The sequence below is a fragment of the Caretta caretta genome, chromosome 2 (genome assembly GCF_965140235.1).
Source record: "Caretta caretta isolate rCarCar2 chromosome 2, rCarCar1.hap1, whole genome shotgun sequence".
NCBI classification, from domain to species: domain Eukaryota; kingdom Metazoa; phylum Chordata; order Testudines; family Cheloniidae; genus Caretta; species Caretta caretta.
The window spans coordinates 190,770,735-190,793,136 of NC_134207.1; the positions used below are offsets into that span (position 1 = coordinate 190,770,735).

The 22,402-nt window shown below is 41.0% G+C and overlaps 1 protein-coding gene across 6 annotated transcripts in view; it reads right to left on the reverse strand.

Moving 5' to 3' along the window:
* The window catches only part of TMEM108 (transmembrane protein 108), a 410,091-nt gene that overhangs the window by 269,366 nt on the left and 118,323 nt on the right, over positions 1 to 22,402 (reverse strand). For all 6 annotated transcript variants that reach the window (XM_075125691.1, XM_075125692.1, XM_048838789.2 and 3 more), the window contains one exon: positions 17,787 to 17,866. The gene's annotated coding sequence lies outside the window, so the exon portion shown is untranslated. The remainder of the gene's footprint in view (positions 1 to 17,786; positions 17,867 to 22,402) is intronic.

Genomic DNA, 22,402 nt, shown 5'->3' on the forward strand with positions numbered 1-22,402 from the left:
CTCCATTAACTAACTGCATTTAAGATACTGTTCAACTTGAGTAAGGATGACAAAATCTAGCCCTTACTTAGGGCCAGATTCTGCAACCCACACTGATGTTACTTAGACCAGCAGTCCCTCTGATGTCAGTGGGACTACTGACATTAATAAGTACTTCTTGGTATAATAAGAGTTGTTGTTCTATAAATTGTATCAATTATTTTTATCACTTCATTTTCTTTGGTGCATCTTCGTTCAGATAATCCTTTTATTAATCTAATACATTCCATTTGTAATTCAAGTAAGTAATTCATTCCATTTCTCTAAGTAGTTTTATTCCTGTCAACCCCATTTTTATAGGGTTGGAGGTTTTTGGTAGCCATACTGAAATACATTTATTCACTGCTGTCTCTCTCTATTTAGCTTTCACAGGATCATTTGGGTGTTTTTCTGAACTTAATTCTCTCACATCTACACTTTCAATTTATTCTGTTTCCCCCTGCATTTACAGGATTGCAGTGCCAAATTAATCATTGCTTATGGTTTTGTTTTTCTAGCAAGTCCTGGAATGAAGAAAATAAGGTGCTTGAAAAAATATTACTTTGTACCTTGCAAATTCATAGTTAATGAGGTTTCACTGACAGAACATTTTCAAATGTAATTTAGGAACCAAAAAGGGAGGAGGAGAAGAAACTAGAAAAACTAGAAAAAACTAGAACATCACCACAAATCATGATATTACTTACCAGACTCATTAGTGTTGTTCTGAAAAATTAAGCTATTACTTTCCAAAATAGATATTGATCCTTACAAGCACTGTAACTGACTTGATTTGATACATTGGGGTTCCGAATCTGCAGTTATTGTACAAGTAATGATGTGAGTTTTGATTGTAAAGTGACTGCAAGACCAGACCCCATCTTTTTTAAGGATCAGAACTGTCGCAGATTTGGAGCTATTCTGTAATAACTTGTAAATACTGTATGTTGAGCTAGTTATTGGGATGTTTACTGTATGAATATATTGATTGAATTTAATAGGGTGCTGGCAGGAAAAAAGCAGGAAGGAGAAAGAATGGCTCAAGATAAGCCACCCCTAAGCAAACACTTGAAAGTTGTTAAGAGACAATGCCAGGACAGAAAAAAAAGTGCATGAACAAAGGAGATCAAAAGAACTCAGTTAGCATTTTAAAGGGACCTTTCTCAAGGAGGTGAAGAGTGCGTGGGAGACAGGGGTTTTTTGGGTGAACCACACTGGAGACACAGGAACCTACTTAGGGGATCTGAAAAAGTGAAGGCTGTCTAGGTTACTATCAAAGGATGGCAAGCCTTTAGATAAGATACATCCATGTAGGCTATTTTAAAATCCTTTTTCTCTAAATGCTTTATTCTTACTATTAAAATGAACAATGCTTGTGTTTGAGAAGGCTGTCTGGTCCCTATATACACCACTGGTCACAGACTCCCAAGGTAAGAACCACAGGTGTACAAGCCCAGTTGGGACCCGCTGGGGAAGTGCAGTTGATACACTGGGTACTGCAGCCTGGGGGTTGGCCTAAGAATGGCAGAACTGAGGAATTCTGCCCCAGGATAAGTGAAGGTGGGAGACCTGACAATCCAACCGGTGCTTTCAGACACCAGAAAGGGGAAAGAGGAGCACAGCTAGCCCTGTAACCATAACAAGGATATTTTCCTGTTCACAAATATAGCAACTGAATGATATTAAATGGGCAGAATATTTAGCCACACTTTATAATAAAGGTACATTTATAAATAGTTTATCAAATATTAAATGATTAACAGATGTTTTAATGAATCATGTGTTATAGACTGGATGCCATCCATCCCCAGGTAGCTAAATAAGCCTGCTTTGTGGCAGTGGACAGACACAAAGCAGTTGCAGCCAGGGCCAGCATGTGGCCCAATAAGTATAACAGTGACCCTAAGTTACTATGTAACATCACCTAGAGTAATTTTTAATCATTTACACTTTATAGATGTTAGAGCAACCTTTCAACAGCACATTTCTAAATAGTGGGCCAGATCCTGATGTTGTTGCTTTGCATTGTTCCCTCATACAAACAGGCTTAGCTGGCCACCTCTGGCATGGAGGAATCTCCAGGTGGCATAATAAATGGTTTAGCAAGTACTATAGATTGTTTAAAGCATCTATTATTCATTTACCAATCCTTTATAAATTAAAAATGCACCTTTAATATTAAGGGTGACCACATAAAATGTGGTCAAAGAAGTGGCTGACCTACCCTTTCCCCCCATTGTTATGAGACAGGTTGACATCACTGAAGGCCCACTGCAGGAGACACTATTTTCTTTAATAAATATAAGGAATTCTTGTCCATATGGCTGCAAAATCAGTGAGTTCTTCTTGGGTTGCTAAAATCAGACATTCATATGATGTCATCTCTACACTACCCCAGTGCCTGGCTTTGGGGTATGGCTACACTTTAAGCTGGAGGTGTCAATTCCAGCTCAAGGGGTAGCCGTGGGTTCATGAGTGGTGGGAAGGGCTAGCTGCCCCCCCATACGTACCTAGTCTCTTGGACAGGTACGTATGTGGGGTGGCAAGCTCCTCCTGCCACTCACGCCACTGCAGCTACACTCTACTTTTAGGTTTCAGAGTAACAGCCGTGTTAGTCTGTATTCGCAAAAAGAAAAGGAGTACTTGTGGCACCTTAGAGACTAACCAATTTATTTGAGCATGAGCTTTCGTGAGCTACAGCTCACTTCATCGGATGCATACCGTGGAAACTGCAGCAGACATTATATACACACAGAGATCATGAAACAATACCTCCTCCCACCCCACTGTCCTGCTGGTAATAGCTTATCTACAGTGATCACTCTCCTTACAATGTGTATGATAATCAAGTTGGGAAATGGCCCAACTTGATTATCATACACATTGTAAGGACAGTGATTTTTCCCAACTTGATTATCATACACATTGTAAGGAGAGTGATCACTTTAGATAAGCTATTACCAGCAGGAGAGTGGGGTGGGAGGAGGTATTGTTTCATGGTCTCTGTGTATATAATGTCTTCTGCAGTTTCCACAGTATGCATCCGATGAAGTGAGCTGTAGCTCACGAAAGCTTATGCTCAAATAAATTGGTTAGTCTCTAAGGTGCCACAAGTACTCCTTTTCTTTTTACTCTACTTTTAGTGCACCAGCTTGATCAAGCGCAGGTACGTCTCCTCGAGCTGAAACATACAGCTCCCACTTGAAATGTAGCTGTAGCCCTTCTTGGTATCATTATCTGTTTACCATGGAGATTAAATCTGAAGGTTTATCAAAAGGAAACAAATTTTTGAATAACTGGGTACTGTGCTACTGAATTGATGATTCTAAAATAAATCCCAGGTTGATGACATTATGTAATATAAGGGAATCGTAGTGATGTTAGTGAGAGATCCAATATTACAGCCAAGTTATAAACTTTAAAGTCCATATCGTTATAACAAGTGGGGTGGCAGATCTTACATTGATGCATCTAAAGGGTGAGTTTATTCCTAACTAAAGAGCAAATCCTAGAATGCGCTGCTGCCTCCCTGTGACGGTGTGACTATGTGATTTGAGGCACAAAGAGTGGAGAGATAATGTATGGCTAGCAGAAACTGTTTCACTTATGGGAGGATTCTTAAAAGCGGGACCCACAGTGCTTCTGTTTTTAGACATAAGTTTAAAAGAGAGAGAGTGATCAGCCTGAACCTAAACCCCAAATCTGGCATGGCTTCAAACTGAACACAGATTTTGATCCAAATTTAATGAATGGGCTATATTAGTACAATGGGGGTGAATCTGAACCCTGATATCCTTACATTTGGAGGGTATGACACTCTGGGGTGCAATCCAGATCAGTGGGGGGCTGTGTTACCCCTGCCCTGAAAGCTGGGGTGCCTCACATTGCCTTGCTGCTGTAGCTCCCATTGACGATGCTCACAAACAGCCTGCCAGCACACAGGTCACACCCTGAGTGTCTTTGTATAGGCACAGCCCTGATCCAGCCACACTCAAGCCATGTTACTACTTGTAGGGTGACTCCGAATACACTCACAGTCTCAAATTTTCCCCCCAAAACAAGTGTTCTGCACTGCCCAGCTCTCTCCTGGACAGTCCAGATATATTAGGTCCATTGCCCCTCTAAAGGGATCAATATACAACAGTCTGCTACTTTAAATGCAGTTACCCAAGCAATTCACAACACTGGTCCTACAAAGAGAGAGATTTTAAGTGAGCACAAGTATAAAGCATTGAAGTCAGAAATGGTTACAAGAGAAATAAAGATAAAACCCTAAACTTAAAATAGACTTGGTTCCAGGTGAAATTCTTACCACCGGTTCTCAGTAAAATTGCTGATCAATTTTCAGGTCAGGGTCTGTGCCCAAAGTCCACAGGCTGTTTCTTTTCTCTTCTTAGGTGGAAGAAAGAGAGATAGCTAGGGAGAGATAACGTGGGGTGTTTTTGCCCCTCAGTTTTATAGTTCAGTCATCCTTAGAAATGCATTTTCCTGAGGGTTACCCCCAGAATAAGCTCATTTAAACAGTAAAGAAGGTGACATGGTGTCCAGTAGTGAAAGAGGTCTCCTATCTTCCCACTCTTGATGCCTGAGGACCCTGTTTACAACTTAGATGTAAACTGAGGTAAACAGACATTCCTTTGTTTAGGACAAACCTGTTTTACAGCTCTTCCCTAGGCAGGGCTGTGTGATTTTGAACATGTGCTAATAACCTCATACAGGAGGATTTCATAACTTTACACATAATGTTGCTACATACATTTCACCATAATATTATTGACCAGCAAGTTATTAGTTTTCAAATGATACCTCACAAGGCGTATTTTGGACAAAGATTATTACAATGGTGCTTAGGGTGTGATTATGAAGGTACATTTGGTCACAGAGCATTCAAAACCAGGCCTGGATGGGAATCAGGATTCAAATTTTGCAGCTCAAATCTAAGTGTAGTTTTTTTGTTTGTTATAAAACTTGATTTTATTATTTATCTTTGGAGGTGCATTTTATGTGACTAATTAAACTAAAACACATCACTATTGTTTTGGTGTTATTTTTTTAAACAAACCTTTGAACTTTGCATTTAGGGTGAAAAAAAGCTTTTGAAAAGTGAACTTTTCCACCTGTAAACCAGCACAGCAAAAAAAGAACTCACTTCCCCATTTTTGCTTTAGGTGCCAAGTATTTCACATACAGCTCTAAATCTAATCTGCCAAATTTCCCTCAGTACACATGCTGAGTGAAATCTGACCCCCAAAGGCACATTAGCAGATTTTAAAAAAAATATATCATAAGATAGAAATAATATCTGGAAACCAGGACAGAATTATACATCTCTCATCTTGTGATCATGCAGATATCAAGAAAAAAATGCATAGACCTACAGAACTATACCCACAGAAAGAAATATGAGAACACATCAGAGTCAGCAACTAATTCTGAGACCTGGCAAGCACTGAATTTAAAAGGCCATTTTGTATCATTCCCTTTTAGTTCTTTGTCATTGCATACAGATCACAGCCTTCACTGGCATTTTCCAGAAGACATGTGGTTTATCTCTGGCCTCTCTTGAGGGCTAGTTTAGATTAAATCAGGGACAGGTGAACTTTTTTGTTTAATTTTGAATCCACTCTAACATCTTAGATTCAAAAGTTTGACTCCAGTATTGCTGGTTTCATGTTCTGGTTGGAGAAGACTGAATAACAGAGCAGATAGGCTGTGCTTATGTGTGTAAAAGAGGAAGAGAGAAAGAAATGGTGGATGCTGGTATGATGATATCATCAAGTATGAGTATGGGATGGGTGCGTTACTCAAGAATGATTAAGCCATGAGGAAGTTATACACTGTGATGGTTTATATTATCATGTTCACCACTTTTACAAGACTATGATAAATTTTGCACAAAGTATGCCTTGTGAGGTATCACTTGAAAAGTCATAATCTATTGAATATTATTGTCTTGGAAAAATATATGTATCAACACTGTATGTGAGGTTATACATTTCTATTGTGTAACATTTCTGTAACATGTTCCAGAGTTAGAAAGGCAGGTCCAAACCAGTTTTTCAGGGGCAAAGACACACTGGCACCCCCAGACAGGTATCAACACAGTCAAGTGGGCTATCACTTACTTGAGCTGCCGTTCTCCAGCAACGGAAAGGTGTGAACGAGAAATCTACATTTCATCACAGGGACAGTTCAACCCTCATGTTCACAAGAGACTACCTGTCACCTGCACCCCAGCAGGGGGTAATACTCAAAGAGGGGGCAGTGGTATAAATATGAAGACAGTAGCCTCTTCACCTCTCCTCCCATCTCTCTGCTCATATCATCAACAATTCTCAAAGAACTGATCTAAGGGGGAGTGGTCCGAGGCTGAAAGGAGACCCAGCCTGTGAAATTTACAACAGCATACGGCAAGACAAAACCTTTGCTTTAAAGTTGACCTAGCTTATTAAATTAGATATTAGCTTGCATATTACTCTTTTATTTTCTTTTGTAACTGTAGTGGGTGGCTGCCCCACTCCTATACTAGAGGGGGCTCCAGCAGGCCGGAGAGGCTGTGTAGGTGGGCTAAGGTGCCAATCAGAAGCTGAGTAAGAGATAGCCAATCAGGGCCAGGCTCAGCCCTATATAAAGGCTGCCCAGGAAGGGAGCAGGTAGTCTCTCCTAGGTCTTCAGAGTGTGAAGGTCTGCCTTCTGTGTGAGGGGATTAGCACCAGGGATGGGGCAGGCAAGGGGAGCAGAAGGAACTCCAGCCTGGTATCTGCCAGGCTGCAGGCCCCAAGGGAAGGGCTAGGTCAGTGCAAAGGGGATGAAGGGGAAGCAACCTAGGGAGAGAGGCAGACAAGGGGAGAGAAGGAGGGCAGGAAGGCTGCTGCCAAAGGGTCCCTGGGTTGGGACTCGGAGTAGAGGGTGGGCCTGGGTTTCCCCCTTGCACATACACCCAGCCCTTGGATGTGGTGATAGTGGACTGCACTGGATCCCTGGCAAAAGGGGTTAGACTTTGGGGTGTGGTTGGCTGCTGTGGCTGGGTGAAGTGAAAGACTACTGATAAACCCCTTCCACCTGTAAGGCAGTGAATGAGGACTAGGGGGCACTGCTGGAGGGCAGTGTCTTGAAGAGGATGCTACAAGAAGGGAGCAACACAAGTCTAGGCGCCAAGAGAGGGCAAGAGATGGACAAGGCACCAATGGCAGAGGGCACTCTGCATGAACTGAGCTAATTCCCAAGGATGAACAGCAGGAGGTGCTGTGGTGGTGAGTCCCAACCCTGTCACAGTAACCAATCCTGACTTTTATGCATCATCACTTAAAATCTATCTTTCTGTAGCTAACAAACTTATCTCATGGTTTTATCTTAACCAGTGTGTTTGGACTAAAGTGTGTGGGGAAACTCCATATGGGATACAGGGCTGGTGCATATTTCATTTTCCTTTGATGAAAGTGTGGAATTTCTATGACATTTGCATTGTTCAGTAGTGTGCTGGACTGTACAAAATGCACATTTCTGGGTGAAAGTCTCGGACTAAGAATTTGCAGGTGGTCAGAGTGCTCATGTGTTTAACTGGGAGTGAATTTTGTGTGCTGAAGGCTGTGTGAGAAAACCCAGGAGTGGATGTTCTGAGAGCACAGCAGTGTGAAAGGCACCCCAGGCTAAAGGGTTAAGGGGACACAGCTGTTCAACAGTCCAGATTGTACCCTGGGTTATGTTACATACACATCATCCCAAATGTCTGCCACTAGAACCTTTATACCACACTACATAATCTTGTTTTCTGTGTATGCTACAGAAAAGCTATTTTATGTGTTTAAGTGAGTTTTAAAACTTTTTAATGGGATTGGGACTTGGTTTTATCCTTCCATCTGTAACGCCAGGTGCATTAGCTAATTAGTGCAGCTGTACAGGGCTCAATTTTACTATTTGTAAAAATGTCATGAATGTTAAGTCTGTTGCCTCTAGCCATGGAAGGACACGTCATGAGTGCTGTGTGCCGCACTGGGAAGATAGAAATCTTCTTCTTCCAGTGGGATAAAGCGCTCATTGCTAGCCCTGTAGGACTGAAAGAGATCAGACTTGAATGCTGTGACATTTTTATGGCTAGAAGAGCCATCACCAGTCTCGAGGCTCAGAAGGAAGGGGTTGGGGAGAGATGCGAGGGGGTTGTGGAATAAAAGAGGGTGTTAACATTTGAGGACAGAAGTGGGAATGTTGACTTTTTTCTTAAATGGGAGGTTTGGAATGTTAGAATAAGTCCCAAGGAGATGGATTAATTGGCAGAGGGCCGGTGCAGTGCTCAAAGGTGAATGATAAAATCCTTTATCACATGGCTTTGACATTTGCTACATAGATTTGATAGATACACACACCATACATGTACATCCCACCCACTTGTTCCAACATGGCTTTTAGAGGGTGCTGCCTGACCCCTATTAGATAGCACAGGGTTTTAAAAATTGAAGGATATTACTGTCACAGAAGTTAGAAATAGAAGAGGAGACCTATTAGCCCATGCAGTACATCTTGCTAGCTGTGAAGGATTGTTCCTCTAAATTAACTAGTGATTTGTTCAGCCAGGTTTTAATTTTAGCATTTCAAGATGCAAATTCAGTCTTCTACAATGATGAGCTATCCGAGGAAGTATTTTTCCCTCTGAGAGCAAAAAATCTGTAGCTTGTTTTGCAAATCTGTTACTGTATTTTGAAATCATTTACCTACCACCTGGGAACATTACAAATTTGACATATGGCACTGTTATTGCCTGCCTCCTGGCAAAAAGTGTAGAGCATCTACATGAAATGAGAGCGTGGAAAAAGGAGCATAGTGCTCTTCCTAATAGAGCCCATGCTCTTAAACTGTTCCTGAACTACTAAACCAAGCATGTGGGGAGGGTCCAACATTTTCACTCTAGGATGCTTACAGTTAGGCATCTAAATCAGTAGCCTATTTTTCAGAGTTGCCTGACAACCATGCAAGTTTTTGGTGCACAGCACAACTGAAAACCAGGGGCATGATTTTTTCTTGCCTAACTAATAGGTGCCCAGTTTCAGGCATTCACTTTTGAAAATGCTGGCCAAAATACCTTTCAATGGCCAAAACTAAAATAATTGGGTTGGCTATAAAACATCCATATGACTTCAAAAAAGGGGGGGAAGGTTATGACATGATGTTACACAGGATTCAAAAGTTATTTCAAGACCTTTTAACATCTCACCCAGTTTACTTTTTAAGTTAATCAACCTAAAGCTAGTCTGGGAGTTACATAAGAACCTGAAGTGTAGGCAGATTATAATTTACAGAAGAATACAATTGCTATAAATATCACCGATACTTAAGCTGATATCCTCTGTCTCATTCCCTTCAATAAACTACCAATCTAGATGGTTACACATACCTGTTTTGGGGTCATTATTTTAGTGTCTGATTCATTTTGCTAAACAGATGGAGTCAGTTGAATGAACTGGGTAAATCTGGAGAATAAATGACAGCATATGTCTGAAGTGGAAGTATATACACTGATTTCAGTCAGCAACTTTGTATCCAATCTAAATTATGGGTGCATTTGAGTAGACTAGGAATTTACAAAGCTCAGTCATTTCCCTTATCTTACAATATTATGAATCTGATATTTTAGCACACTCCTGAAACTAACTGATGTACGCCTTGTCAGAGAGAAACTGTATTTATCTGTATTCCTTCATGATCTCTTATTTTTCTTACCATTTCTCTTATAATTGGCATTCTGGTCTTATCTAATACAAGGTCACAACAGTCTCTTTCACAGCTGTTTTCTGCTCGCTTCGCACTATCCCTGCTTCTACAAATCTCGCGTTATTAAAGCTAGAGTTAGCCCAACTCCTGCTCAATATAGAGGCCTGCATCCAAGTTCCCTTTATCTACTTCCACAGCATAAAAGGACAAGTGGTATGGCAAAAAAAACCCTACAGTGGAATCCAGAATAGTTTCACATTAGGGAAGCAAAAGCGCATCGTCAGAATGACAGTAAGATCAACCAATGGAACTTCCCTTCTGTATGACAAACAACCTGCTTTCTCATTCCAATCTGAGCCTGGAATGGAGACTGACAGAGCACAAAATTATGTGGTTTGTATGCATTTTCTCAGGGTAGCCTGGGAGGGCCAGGGTGTTAAGAAGATTAGTGAAATGGGTTCTCTCTTAAATGTATACAGAGATTATTTTTTAGGGTTTTTTTTAAACAGACATTTCTGAAATCATTTTCCCATGCATTTCCCAGCAGCAATAAGGTAATAGCACATAACTGCTTCATCAAAACAGTCTGATCGTTATGTATTTATGCCAAACACATAAAGCATTTGGCTGTGTGTTACTGAGCTGCTAAGGCCCAGGAAAGTTAAACATAACATTATACCAAACTCACTTCTAGCAGATGCTAGCATAAAGCCTCAAGTGAGTGAAAGGCGTGCTGAGGGGGAGTTACAGGGCCAGTTACCATCTCCACTGGTGTAAATCCATGTAGCTCACTGAAGTCAATGAAATGACTCCAAATAACACCAGTGCCTCAGATCTGGCCCATAGTGTTCAAGATTTCGGCAACTGCCTTTTCACCAGCAAGCTTGCAGGGGGCAGTGTTGCCCAAAAGGCTCCATAGTTAAACCGACCTAACCCTCCATGTAGAAAGCTCTGTGTCCGCAGGAGAGCTTCTCCCATCGACATAGCTATCACCTCTCAGGGAGGTGGATTAGCTACGGCAATGAGAGAGTTCTCTCCCATCAGCTTAGAGCGTCTTCATTAACACACTCCAGACATGTAGCTGCGCCAGTGCAGAGTTTTAAGTGTAGACTTGCCCTTAATCTGTGCCTGACAGAGGCTTTGTCTACACTGGACTTCCGTCGGCAACACTTTTGTCACCCCCTCCCCTGAAAAGCTCCGGTGTAAACAGTGCTTTGTTGGCAGGAGAGTTCTCAGCTGCTGTTTGTCAGCAGCAACACTGGGCACCTTTTAACAGCAGCTGTAGCTGCACAGTTGTATCCCTAAAAGGTGCGTAGTATAGATATAGCCTGAGTGACTGGATGGACTGATTTAAATCGAGGGTTGATTACACTATCCATCCAGGACTTGAAAGATAAAGACTTAGTCAGATAATGACTGGCTTTCCCACTGGAAGTAGGAGATAGATATCATCCTTGTAATAATGCATTCTGATAGCCAGCATTTGTTGGCGGCAACCCTATGACTTCAGTAGCCACCTTCCCAATTGTAGCTACTTCCTGAGGGGAAGAGAAAGGGGAAGTGTGGAGATAAAAGGTAGGGGATCGATACTCAACACATTTGGAAAACAAAGCCAGCATCAGTCAAGCAAATTAAAAACTGAGACAGCATGGGGAGTGTCTTACATCCCTGACCTTTAGAAAACAGGACTTCTCTTTGAATTTGTATCAGCATCCCCAGAAAGTATTCATGATTAAAGAGCTTTTTCCCCCTCTACATTTAACAAGTATATTCAGCCCCCACCCAGCTTTTCAAGCTGACTTTTCTATGCAGGTAATGATCCATTACACAGGAGAGAGAGAAGACCCCAGGCTAGTACTTAAATGGAAATGCTGTTTCTTTAGGGTTAATGGCCATCAACACATTTTAAGTCTTCCTTCTGCATTGTAAATATGCTCCGTCTTATATTGATTGCAGACTGACCAGCAGTTCCACTGCAAAGCAAAGAGGAAAGCAGCCTGGAGCACACTGCAGGGAAGTCATCCTTATTTCTTTGACAAGGGATTAATCCTCCTGCTGTCATGCGGGAAATAAGTCTTTAAAAGTGACACTGGGGAAGAAAAAAAATCAACATTTGGGTGGGAGTGGGAAGACTGTCTCTTCTTGTTAAGTGAAAATTCCTTAAAGCTGGCCAAAGGCACATAGCCACTTTACTGTCACATTTTATTTTCTCTTTTATATCAAAGGTAACAGATTTGCAATGGCAACAGCTCAAGCAGCAGATTCTCTTATGGCCTAATATTTAAATGCTGGCAATAGGAAACCTGATGCTATTACTGAGCACAGGGTATGCAGTGTCCTATGTCCTATGCAGTGTAGTTGTGGCTGTGTCAGTTCCAGGATAATAGAGAGATAGGGTGGGTGAGGAAATACCAAGCTTTAGCGTCACACAGTGACCTTTTTCAGGTACTCGGAGTACCTTTTCCAGACCAGAAGAAGAGTTCTGTGTGGCTCGAAAGCTTTGTCTCTCTCACTAACGGAAGCTGGTCCAATAAAAGAGATTACCTCCACCTCTTCCCCCCCCCCCCCCCCCCCCCCCGCGTTCTGTCCTTACATACATTACAGTACTGGATTCCTGGCAGAAAGCTAATTTGAAGGACCACAAAATGAAACTCAATGGGCCTGATTCTGCTCTCATACCAGTGAAATGCCATTGATTTCAAGTCAGTTATTCCTTTTACATCAGTGTAACTGAGAGGAGGCCTAAGGCCTGTTCTTCCCCTCATCCTCAACCTGCACCTGAGTTTCATTATTTAGATCTCCAGGAATGGGGAATAAACACTTTCCCCATTGCTCTTATTTTAATATGTAATCAGAGGGCATAGAGGAAATAACATACATTCTAGACCATTGGAATCTAGTGCTTTAAGCTGGGAAAGGAGCTGGATTTATTTCTTCATGCCACACCATCCAAAAATAGCATCTCTCCAAATCAGCAATTTAATGCTAAAAAACAATATTTACTTTCCATTCCCCCTCATGAATAATGGAGGACATCTGATTTCCTGTTCACACTGTCAGCACTAAGATAAACAGCAGCAGTTTACTAGCAAGTGTCTGTGTAGGGGGTATGGGGAGGGAATATTGTAAAAATAATGGTGCAACCCTTTCCCTCTTGCTATTGCAGTAGCTTTCAATGCATTGTTTTCACAGTTGTACTTTTACTAGTTAATTAACAAAGGGATGCATTTCTATTTCTGATGCACATATAGGGCCAAATCTTGCCCCAGCTGTTACTGTGTGGGGAGCAGGAATGTTGCAGGAATTCTGTAGAGACTTGCAGGTAAGATGTGCTGCATAATGCACTTTGTTGCTACTTCAACAGGAGCTGTTTGCATTCTTGGCTAGCATTTGCACCCGACCGTGGTAGGCACACCAGGTTACTCAGGCCGGACTGGATACACACCCTAGCTCTCAGACCTGGCCATTTCTACTTAGCTAGATGTCTCACCTCTCTAAAAATCAACCCAATGTTAGGCAGAAGTCCACCCTACTACTTTCACCAGTGGAGAAGAGTCTCCTTAAACCCTCTTTCTCTTCAGCAGACCAGAGAGCAAGGGGAAGATCTGTTTCTCCTTATTTAGACTTCATGTAACTCTTAGCACACTTCCATTCAGCTACCCTCTAGTTTATATGGTATACATGGGAGGATCAGGTGCACAGTAAGTAATGTTTGTGGAAATACCATTCTTTTCAAATGCCTACTCAAAGAGGGGAAAAACTTGACTTAAGAAAAAATGTTTAACTTTATTTAACTTGTAGAATGATGTGAGCATCTTGAATGGAAAACCAGAGAAACGAAGAGTACCACCAAACGGTTTTGCCCCTTTTGCTGGCAAGGCCGATAAAACACCTTCATGACAGATTCTGTATTGCCAATCCCAAACATTCAAAAAAAATAATCATATATCAGACCTCAAAACATTTAAAGGCATGTAAAAATCATGAGATTTTAAAAGAATTAATAAATTTGGGGTCCATTTTTTCTATCTTCTGGGTTTTGAGTCTTTAGGATACAGTCAGGTCACGTTTTTTCAGCTCTTCTCTGCAACCTCTTAGCCTGAGGTCTAGAAATGTATTATCTGCCACAGAACAACATGATTCCACAAGCTGGGCTTTTAAGAAAACACCAACTCTTGGTAAAAATAACACAAGTTGGCAACACTGTAGATTACAATGTTAAAGATTCAAATCCATCCACACACATAGATAAATCAGGCAAAGATCCTCATCTCCAATGATATCAGAGATTCCTGGTCAAACTTGTTGCCACTGATCTGCTGGCTAGGAGGAAATGTCCTGGTCTCTAGGGCAGAGTAGTATTAATAAGCACTGTACTTTTCTTAGTTTAAATGAATCAGGGAAGACCCTGCACTGTTTCACACACATGTGCACAAAGAGGTAATGTACAAAATGTATCCCCCTTCCCAGGCTTTGCCTTTATTCTTAGCTGAACTAACAAAGCCTTGAGTCAGGACTGTACTTAACAAATACAAAAACCTTGACCTGAGCTCCTTCCTGAGTTGGCTTGTCCCAGGGCTTTTCTATGACAAATGTCCTGTCTCTTATGGGTGGCGGGTAACATAGGCTGGGGGACAATTTCACAAAGACAAGAAAAAAATTGAGTCAGATCAGTTGTGGAGAAAGAATGTAAACCGGAAAAAAGTGAATGAGAATTGGGAACTGTTTCAATACATTTTATTAGATGCTCAAAAAGTCACAATCCCACAATCGAAAAAGAAGGCCACACCGGATAGAAAACAATCTGGCTTATAGGCAAAGTGAAAACATCTATAAGAATGTTTTTAAAAATGGAAGAAAGGGGAAATTGATAGTAATGAATGTAAAGCTAGGAATTGTAACCAAAAAAAAGTGCAAAGGGAAACAATATGAGAAATGTATGGCTGCCAAGTTAAGGACAATAAGGAGTTTTTTTCAGTATATTAGGAACAAAAGAAATCCTAACAATAGTATTGGTCCATTACTAGATGGAAATAGAATTCTCAATAATAATGCAAAGAAGTCAGAAGTGTTCAATCAATACCTCTGTTCTGTATTTGGGAAAAAGACATATAATATAAAGACGAAATATTTTCCATTACAACAGTAACTCAGAAAGATGTTAAGCAGCAGCTACTAAAGCTAGCCATTTATATCAGCAGATCCAGATAATTTGCACCCAATAGTTTTTAAAAAGCTGGCTGAGGAGCCTTATTGATTTTAAAGAAGTCTTGGATACTTGGGTAAGGTCCAGAGGACTGGAAGAAAGCTAATTTTGTGCCAATATTTTTTTAAAGGTACACATGATTACCCAGGTAATTATATGCCTGTCAGCCTAACATCTATCCCTGGCAAAAATGGAAATAAAAATTACGAAATAAAAATTTGGCTGATACAGGTAACAATGTTGATGTGACATACTTAGACTTCTGTAAAGCATTTGACTTGGTAGGTACCACGTGATAGTTTCATTAAGAAACCAAAATGATACAAAATCAACATGGCACATATTAAACAGATTAAAAACTGGCTAGTTGATAGATCCCAAAATTTAACTAAATGGAGAATCATCACTGAGTGGGTGTGTTTCTAATAAAGGAATATCCAGTAGAGACCTCTGTATTTGGCACTGGTGAGATTGCTACTGGAATACTGTCTAGTTCTTGTGTCAACAATTCAAGATGGATGTTGATAAATTTGGAGAGGGTCCAGAAAGCCACAAGAATGATTAAAAGATTGGAAAACCTGCCTTCTAGTTAAGGTGCTCAACTTGTTTAGCTTAACAAAGAAATGTTTAAGGGGTGACTTGATCACAGTCCATAAATCGTAGATGGGGAACAGAAATTTGGTAATAGAGGGCTCGTCAATCTAGCAGACAAGAGTTTAACAAGATCCAGTGGTTGGAATTGTGCTAGACAAATTCAAACTAAAAAATAAGGTGCACATTTTTGACAGTGAGGGTGATTCACCAAGAGAACAATTTACCATGGTAGATTCTCTCAGTAGAAATTTTTTGTTCAAAATTGAACGTTCTTCTAAAAATGCTCTAGTTCAAACAAGAATTAATTCAAGGAAACCCTATGGCCTGTCTTATATAAGAAGTCAGACTAGATTATCTCAATGGTCCCTCCCGGTTTTATAATCTATGAAAGTCTACATCCACTCACAATTAAAATCCAACTACTGTAAAAGGTCAGACATGGAAAGATACATGTAACTGAGTGGAATGTAGCTGGTTATTTCCACTTCAGCTAATACATTAATTCAAGACAGATCAAAAAAAAGAAGCCAACAGCAGGCTTTGAAAGGGGCTACATCTGATATTTTAATTATTCTGCATTTTAAGTAACCCAATTTAACTAAGTAACCCAAGTAACTATCTGATATGAATTCATCAAACAAGCGCCTGCATTCTAAACTGTATCATGTGAAAATAGTCAGAACTGTCCTCATTGGAAATGCTTTTGACCTCCACATGGAAAAGCATGAAGACTGTATGATTCCCCATGGAAAAAAATTTGCAGAGTTGCTTTCTTAAAGCTGCATGGCTATACTGAGATGTCCAACTCCTGTGATGCCTGTAAGTATTTCATCCTTTAACTATTGTGGGAAATGATGTTTGCAAGACCCCATCAGAAGTATGGAAAATGTATACAGCTGACATTCACTGGGTCTGTCTGAAGCTTGAAATGCAACCCCTACCCCACAACCCTTACTTTAAATATTGAATCACAGTCTAACCCCAAGTTGCTCATGGGGCTGTGTGCTTTTGCTTTGCATAGGTATGACAACCAGCTCAGATAAAAGCTTTAAAAGGAGGGAGCTCCAAACAATACTTCTAAAGGAGTAAATAATAAGAGCAGAAAAGGAGAGAGGCAAATGAGGTGTGATTAATACCACCCAGTTCTACAAACACACAGAAGATTTCCCAAACTTTTGTACCACTTGCATTGAAACATTTTGAAAGCACACATAATAGATCACTTGTCTTCATATTATACACACTTTAAAAGTTTTTATGTATTTTCATGCTTACATAGAAAACTTCCATCTCTTTTTTTCAAAGATAATTTAACCTGATAGTTTGTGAGATGTTTAGCGTTAGCTCACAAAATAGCAACTATTAGTTAAAACGCCCAAAGCAAATACAGCGAGATCTGTATTAAGCGACCACTCTAGGGAACAAAAATCGGTTGCCTGATGGAGATAATATTCCAAAAAAGGAGGAACAAAACTTTATTTAGTACACGAGAAGATACTCTGCAGCAGCAGCCTCCTGAGAAGTTTCCCTGTAGCTTACTCCAATTGGTGGTAGTATTAAGAGCATTGTGCTAATGTACAAAATATAGAGAGGATAAAAATTACTGGTAGCATAAGCAGATTGTTCCACTACAATCAATCTAGTTGCTGTGCCTGCTTAACTCAGTTGACACTGATCCAGAGTTCAGTAGGTCTATTACTCCTTTTTAAAAACTTTTTAAACTTCTTTCTTTAAACTGAATTTTTTTAATTAAAAAAATTAAACTCATGCAAAGGTATAATAAATCATTAGAGGCTTGACCATCCCATTATTTGCAGACATGTAACGCTTACTGAAGTGAACAGAGGCTGCATGAATGCAATTGGCTGGATACCTGATCGCAAGAAGAACTGAGACCATTAAAAAAACCCACTTGATTGAACCACTAAGATGGTTAAACTGAGTAACCATATTGCTCTATCTTTTGACCCTCCTCATCCTATCCCAATCCCTAACTGATTGCACCATGTTTAAAGTGAGGCCATTATCCTGTAACTGGATCTGCTAGTGTGGGACCTTGCGCCCATTCAGAACCTCACTGAAGACAAGATATCTTACAAACGAAGGCCCCCTTGGGAGAGGGACCATATCTGTCTGTTCTATAAAAACCTAGCATACTTTTGGGTTCTGAAAAAAGAATAAAGTAATAATAATACAATGAGAAAGATCTACTGTAGGTAAAGTCCCCACTAAAATAATCATACAGTAATAGGTGAGCACTTACCTGGACCTCACCGGAGGGCTCAAGTCATCTCCTCTGAAATGGAGGATACAAAATTGACCCAGCAGCTTTGACACCAGTTACTAAAGGAGAAAAAAGAATAAAATATCTCAAAGGCACTGAGTGATAACCATCCCAGGCACCTCCAATGTGAACATACAATTGCACCAACATTGCAAAGGTACAACAGAATCTGATCCCTGATCATTTGCTGAGAAAGGGAGGGAATCTGTTTTCATTTAGGAATGTGACTTTAAGACTTGTTACCATCTCTATTTGTTTGTTGTAGCAAAGTGTTAATCTGTCCCAGAGAGATTTGGAAAAAATATGCAGCTGCAGAGTAGGACATAAATGGGAAATTACAGAATGTTTCTTTATGCTCCTCTGAGTTTATCCCTTTCTTTTATGACCACTGCAGGAGTTAGAATTGGGGTTATATTTACATGTGTTTTGATTTGTTGTTTGTCTATAACTGTAGGTGCTGTTATAACCTCCATTATAAGTGGTATCTGAATTGGTTTCTAATATTATCTTTTCCAATTTAACATCATGTTATAATTTTTTTACAGTCACCTAGAGATCAGAAACCTACATTCCAAAGGCCAACAGCTCTGTGAACCTCAGAGCCACAGTGTTTGCTAGTAAATCATAGCTACAACCAAGCTGTCCCTAGTTTAAAGGTGAGCAGTTCCTATGTTCTTTCATAACATTGTCTGACCATTGTAGCTCGCAGCTGCACATTCTGACCATAATCTAGATCTCTAAGATGCCTGATAAACAGGTGCAGAGGTCTATCAGGAAGGTGTGACACTGTCACTTGGCACAGATTACTGGCCTGTTTATGGCCTCAAAAACATATGTGGAATAACACAGCAGATAGGCAATATACAAAAACCTGTAGAACACTTCAACCTCCCTGGACACACAATAGCAGATTTAAAGGTAGCCATCCTGCAGCAAAAAACTTCAGGACCAGACTTCAAAGAGAAACTGCAGAGCTTCAGTTCATTGCAAATTTCACACTATCAGCTCAGGATTAAACAAAGACTGAATGGCTAGCCAACTACAAAAGCAGTTTCTCCTCCCTTGGTGTTCATACCTCTTCTGCTAGAAGAGGGCCTCATCCTCCCTGATTGAACTAACCTCGTTATCCCTAGCCTGATTCTTGCTTGCATATTTATACCTGCCTCTGGAAATTTCCACTACATGCAACCACCGAAGTGGGTATTCACCCACAAAAGCTTATGCTCCCTTACGTCTGTTAGTCTATAAGGTGCCACAGGACTCTTTGCAACTACAACAGATAGGGTTACCAGACGCCCTGATTTTTATAGTCCTGTTTTGGAGGGCTTTTTCTTATATAGATACCTCTTACCCCCCCCCACACACACACTTCCTGTCCCGATTTTTTTACACTTGCTATCTGGTCATCCTAACAGCAGATCGACCTAGAATGTGTTTGGCGGAACCACCTGATCAACATCCTCTACAGCAAACAGGGAAAGATAAAGAATGAGATCTCAAAAATGGATACTCTCATAAAAAAACAACCTTCCACACAAACTTCCTCGTGGCTGGACTTTACTAAAACTAGACAAGCCATTTACAACACACACTTTGCTTCTCTACAAAAGAAAAAGGTCACTACACTTTCTAAACTACTACATGCCACAAGGGACCACAGCAATGGTTCCCTCAGCCCACCCAGCAATATTGTTAACCTATCCAACTATACCCTTAGGACAGCTGCTTCTGCTGGGCTATCTCGGGGCCTCTCCTTCTGCCCCTCCACCCCCACAAACATGATACAGTTCTGTGGTGACCTAGAATCCTATTTTCAACGTCTCCGACTCAAGGAATATTTCCAACACATCTCTGAACAACATACTAATCCACAGAAACCTCCCTACCAACACTACAAAAAGAAGGATTTTAGGTGGACTCCTCCTGAAGGTCGAGACAGCAGACTGGACTTCTACATAGAGTGCTTCCGCCGACGTGCACAGGCTGAAATTGTGGAAAAGCAGCATCACTTGCCCCACAACCTCAGCCGTGCAGAACACAATGCCATCCACAGCCTCAGAAACAACTCTGACGACATAATCAAAAAGGCTGACAAAGGAGGTGCTGTTGTCATCATGGATAGGTCGGAATATGAACCAGAGGCTGCTTGGCAGCTCTCCAACACCTCTTTCTACAAGCCATTACCCTCTGATCCCACTGAGAGTTACCAAAAGAAACTACAGCACTTGCTCAAGAAACTCCCTGAAAAAGCACAAGATCAAATCCGCACAGACACACCCCTGGAACCCCGACCTCGGGTATTCTATCTACTACCCAAGATCCATAAACCTGGAAATCCTGGGCACCCCATCATCTCAGGCATTGGCACCCTGACAGCAGGATTGTCTGGCTATGTAGACTCCCTCCTCAGGTCCTACGCTACCAGTGCTCCCAGCTACCTTCGAGACACCACTGACTTTCTGAGGAAACTACAATCCATCAGTGATCTTCCTGATAACACCATCCTGGCCACTATGGATGTAGAAGCCCTCTACACCAACAGTCCACACAAAGATGGACTACAAGCCATCAAGAACACTATCCCCGATAATGTCACGGCTAACCTGGTGGCTGAACTTTGACTTTGTCCTTACCCATAACTATTTTACATTTGGGGACAATGTATACCTTCAAATCAGCAGCACTGCTATGGGTACCTGCATGGCCCACAGTATACCAAGATTTTTATGGCTGACTTAGAACAATGCTTCCTCAGCTCTCGTCCCCTAACGCCCCTACTCTACTTGCGCTATATTGATGACATCTTCTTCATTTGGACCCATGGAAAAGAAGCCCTTGAGGAATTCCACCATGATTTCAACAATTTCCATCCCACCATCAACCTCAGCCTGTCCACACAAGAGATCCACTTCCTGGACACTACAGTGGTAATAAACAATGCTCACATAAACACCACCCTATACCGGAAACCTACTGACTGCTATTCCTACCTACATGCCTCCAGCTTTCACCCTGACCCCACCACACAATCCATTGTCTACAGCCAAGCTCTGCAATACAACCGCATTTGCTCCAACCCCTCAGACAGAGACAAACACCTACAAGAGCTCTATCAAGCATTCTTACAACTACAGTACCCACCTGCGGAAGTGAAGAAACAGATTGATAGAGCCAGAAAGGTTCCCAGAAGTCACCTACTACAGGACAGGCCTAACACAGAAAATAACAGAACGCCACTAGCCGTCACCTTCAGCCCCCAACTAAAACCCCTCCAATGCATTATTAAGGATCTACAACCTATCCTGAAGGATGACCCAACACTCTCTCAAATCTTGGGAGGCAGGCCAGTCCTTGCCTACAGACAGCCCCCCAACCTGAAGCAAATACTCACCAGCAGCCACATACCACACAACAGAACCACTAACCCAGGAACCTATCCTTGCAACAAAGCCCGTTCCCAACTGTGCCCACATATCTATTCACGGGACACGATCACAGGGCCTAATAACATCAGCCACACGATCAGAGGCTCGTTCATCTGCACATCTACCAATGTGATATGCCATCATGTGCCAGCAATGCCCCTCTGCCATGTACATTGGTCAAACTGGACAGTCTCTACATAAAAGAATAAATGGACACAAATCAGATGTCAAGAATTATAACATTCATAAACCAGTCGAACACTTCATGTCTGTAATAATCGTGTGACCAGAGAGATTGAAAGTTGCGATATTACAACAAAAAAACTTCAAAACCAGACTCCAGCGAGAGACTGAATTGGAATTCATTTGCAAATTGGATACAATTAACTTAAGTTACCTTGCATAATGACTTAGCCACTCCCAATCTCTATTCAAGCCTATTTCCCCTTGTTTTTTCCTTACCCCCCCCCCCCCAAGACGTTCTTGTTAAACCCTGGATTTGTGCTGGAAATGGCCCACCTTGATGATCATACACATTGTAAGGAGAGTGATCACTTTAGATAAGCTATTACCAGCAGGAGAGTAGGGTGGGGGGAGAACACTTTGTAGTGGTAAACACCCATTTTTTTTCATGCTTTGTGTGTATAAAAATCTTCTATACTTTCCACAGTATGCATCCGATGAAGTGAGCTGTAGCTCACGAAAGCTTATGCTCAAATAACTTGGTTATTCTCTAATGTGCCACAAGTACTCCTTTTCTTTTTGCGAATACAGACTAACACAGCTGTTACTCTGAATCCTTTTTCTTTTTGGTTTTGTACAGCATTTGCTCCCTGGACATCTGTTGTAATATTTTTGTAAAATTGCCATATTTTAAATGTATATAATATATTTGAATTGTGTTAACTCCAATGTCCATGTCACAAGGAATTTTCCTTTAAGGTGATGCTATCACTCAGTTAAAGGACTTTGCTAGTTTATTTGTTAAAAAGAAAAAAGTTGAATACACAACACATGTATTAAAATCAGAGGGAGCACTTTATATACTCTACTCTAGAGCACATTATTAATTTTGAAACTATTCATATGGTCACTTCTATCCTTATAATACAACTTCTTTCCAAATCCAGCACTACTAGGTTTCAACCTTTTATATTTAATCCATACGCT